Source organism: Benincasa hispida, chromosome 1 (genome assembly GCF_027475165.1).
Source record: "Benincasa hispida cultivar pf3 chromosome 1, pf3_genome.v1.1, whole genome shotgun sequence".
NCBI lineage: Eukaryota > Viridiplantae > Streptophyta > Magnoliopsida > Cucurbitales > Cucurbitaceae > Benincasa > Benincasa hispida.
The window spans coordinates 49,444,194-49,448,162 of NC_143478.1; positions in this window are offsets into that span (position 1 = coordinate 49,444,194).

Below are 3,969 nucleotides of genomic sequence, written 5' to 3' on the forward strand. Positions count from 1 at the left end.
ACACTCTATCCATCCACCTTCATATTGACTCATGCAAACATATTCAAAGGGGGATGCTCCCAGGGCACCATGAGGCCAAGCATGAATCTCACAGCATGAAAATTTAGGGAGAAACGTGAGTGGAATCATTGACATATTAGATACATCTCTTCCTCCCACTGAGTATTTTGTAACCTAGGGTTTAGTTTACTTAGACAAAACATGGCTAAGAATTTTAACTAAATAACTTTTTAGGTTTGTCCAAGAGTAACTTTTACCTTGGATAGTTGAAACAACTTTTGATCATCATCATTAAACTCTTTAACGGAATCTTTGACCAATTGTTGTATGCTTGCAGAAAATCTATCTAATTCACCTTTCTAATTAGGTTCCCAGGTAGAGGTGTTCTGTTTCCGTCAGCTGAAGTACCCCAACCTAGACAGAACCCACCTTAGACAAAAGGTCCCTTATAGATAGATTTAATATAATTTTAATCTTTTATGCTAATCAATTTAATCCTATTAAACCGATTTAAAAAGATTAAAGTAGGTTACTAATCCCATTATAACCTTTGAACTTAGGTCTATCTCAATCCAATTTTAAAACCCTTTTAAAACATGAGTTCACCCTAAGTCCACATGCAACTCTTTCTTATTGATTTTGGTTCTAATTTCTATTATAACTCTTATAATAGAAACAACCAAAATCATGCACAACGCAAAGCCAACACATATAAGGCATTCATAACTTTTACAAATAGCCTAAGTGTCATGATCCATGCATTATTCATTCATTGCTACCTTTTATATAACACTTATACAAAACAGCAACGAAACAAGCAAAACATGCTTTCATTCACCTTTATACTATAACGCTTATAATATAAAGATGATGCATGAATATGCTTACTGCATGCACAAATATAACTCTTATATTTTAATGATGCATGCGCATGCTTTCTTGTAATTTCATCATGTCATATTATAACACTTATAATACATGATGCATGAATAATTGCACAACCTAAGGTGAGTTTTAAATGTATATGACAAACACTTTTTCATATAAACCACATACATCTCATGTATAATAAGCAAATGTTGATGAATCGGAAAAATTGCCTCAAAATCCTCAAAAACTAAAGCTAACTATTACAAAAAAAGGAGTCTCTGGTTCAAACAAGCGAACCAGGTTTTGAACCATCAGATCGAAGTCCCTGTCTCCACTAATCATGTACCAAACTTCCCCGCGATCATCTACATGAAAGAGTAAACGCTTTACCCAATCGTTTACCTACACTTCTAGAGCTAAACGATCGTTTAGCAATGATCATGTACCTTTTACTATGCGATGAAGCACAAGGTATGCGATCGTGTAGCGCGCTCCATAATGCAAGCCTTATACGATCATCTAAACGACAACGATGTGGTGAAGCATTATCATCTATACGATCGCTGAGCGAGTGCCTTCGTATTGTATACCACATGATCATGTAGTCAGTAACTATATGATGAGCATGCTAACTACATGAACGTTTAGTGCGCGCCTTTTTCTAAACGATGAGCATCAAATGCTCCCACTCGATCATCTACCTCCAGCGTCTATGCGATCGGGCAACCAATGCTACGCAATAGAGTAAACAATTTACCCTATTGCTTAGCATTAGCCAAACAATTGTTTAGTAAATACTACACGATCGCATAGAAAAATCTACATGATCGTTTAGTTAAATCCCAATGACCATTTACCTAAGGCTACACGACACGACCAACTCTTGGTCTTCTACTTTTTTTAGAACTGCATCTCCATGCTTTGAAACTTCATCACGAAGACTCGACAAAATAAAAACACTTCGAGTTACAGACTCGATAACATGTTAATTATGCCAAAAAACATAGGGGCCCTTACAAAATAACACTTTGTAATTTAAAAGAAAGCTTTACACAAAGGCAATTAACCCATAAATATTCATCAACGGCATCCATAAATGCATTTAACACTTAAACACAAATGTAGAAAACCCACCACGATTGTAAAAGAAGTTAAAAAAAGAAGTGAAATTTTGAATATTAGAACAACTTGGCTCTGATACCCATTGAAGGAAATCGAACATAATGATTTCCATGAGCAGCGGAATGATCGTTCCAAATTCCATTCGTATATGAACATTAATAATTACATTCACAAATAGAAACATACAACCTATGCACAATACGAAATTATAACATGCTTTACTAAACGATCAAGGGAAAGAATGCACATACCTTTGAAGACTCATCTTCAACACTCTTGATCATGAACGATTGATCAATCAGCAAGACAGCAACCACGAACACTTGAACACTTCGACTACAACACAACACGATCACAGCGACCACGAACATAGCGATCTCTAAGATCACGAACACAGCGAGCGACCTCCAAAAACCTCGACTGTGTTGAGTTGAGTACAACACAACCACAATGGCTACCTTGATATTCTTGGTGTGAGAATCCAGAAGTGTGGACTCTGTGTGGACTTGGTTAGCGGATGAGGCCAAAGGAAGAACAATCATGTAAATGATTGAGCAAGAGGGAGATAACAAGGTCTATCGTATAGATGGTGCCCAATCGTTAAGAAGGAGCTTTGCGACCGTTTAGCAAAAACTCTGCGATCGTTTAGCTAAAGGCCAGCTGAGTGAACTATCGTATAGTATCACTTTATGATCGTCTAGTCTCTCTTCAACTGTCATTTAGTAAATCTCATTCACTTGACAACCTTTCCATGAGAACTTGCCGAGAATAACAACTTTCTCAAATCTACTAAATTTAGGAAAACATTTTTCCTTTTATCTCAAGGTTACCATGAAACCACCAATAACCTCCCACTCAATTGGTTATTAGAGAAAAAGAGATAATCATCCAATAATTAATATTATTAGAAATATATATGATAACCAACTTACTATACTATATTTATAACCTATAGTTTTAATATTTTATCTCATGAAACATATAAACCATAACTCTTTTTCCATTTCATGGTACTTAATATAAATCTCATTTACATTAATCCTCCATTTGATGTATCTCATACATCACACCGATTATATCATATATAATCGATTTCCCTCTTATCAATTTGAACATTTCAAATCTACACTAAGAATGATTCTCAACTTGAATTCATTGAGCTACCAAGGGGACCTTATATACCTGTAGCTCGAAGCTCCAACAGTCTGACTAAACTCTTTAGTCACGGGATCCACCATCCGTTAACTGCCAGGCACTCCATTAAAGACTGACAGCTGAACTCTCCTTACTACAGATATATTATGTGTCCATATCAACCAATCAACAACGCGATAACCCTTCACAAATCGCTCGTAAGTCCAGCTGGGCCAATAACCGTTATGCCCTAGTAGTTACATCTAACTTCTTAAGTACCACTAATCCCTCTAATGAACATAAGTCATAGTCCTACTATGACCGAGTCCTCTCTGCCAAAGAGAAGTTGTGGCCACTATGTTCAAGCCCCAGAATCAGCCCTTAAGGAAGCAATCTATCTACTTACCCCTGCTTCAGGGAAGGATTGAATTCCATCTTGTGTAACTAAGTTCCCAGCTCCCAAATCAGACAAGTCTCCAAAAAGATAGGCACGTTGAGTTGGCAATCTGGCCACTCTCACCCATACTAATCAAAGAACCGCCCTTAAAGGCAGGAGTTCCCTAAACACTCAGAATTGAGGTCATATTAGCTACAGTTGTTTAGGTGAGATGTAAGTCTCCAGTATCAACGGCGTTATATATAGAGACTAGTCATCACATGGTCTGGTCTTATATAAACTCTTTGTACAGGACACCCCCACTCGCATGTCTCCACATGAATGGTCAAGATCTACCATCTGTAGTAGTTCACAACACTTACAAACCTCTACAAAGCGGGCCATATCTGTAGTGTCACCAAGATCAGGTATCCCTCATTCATCCTTATACTACAGACCTATTTAGG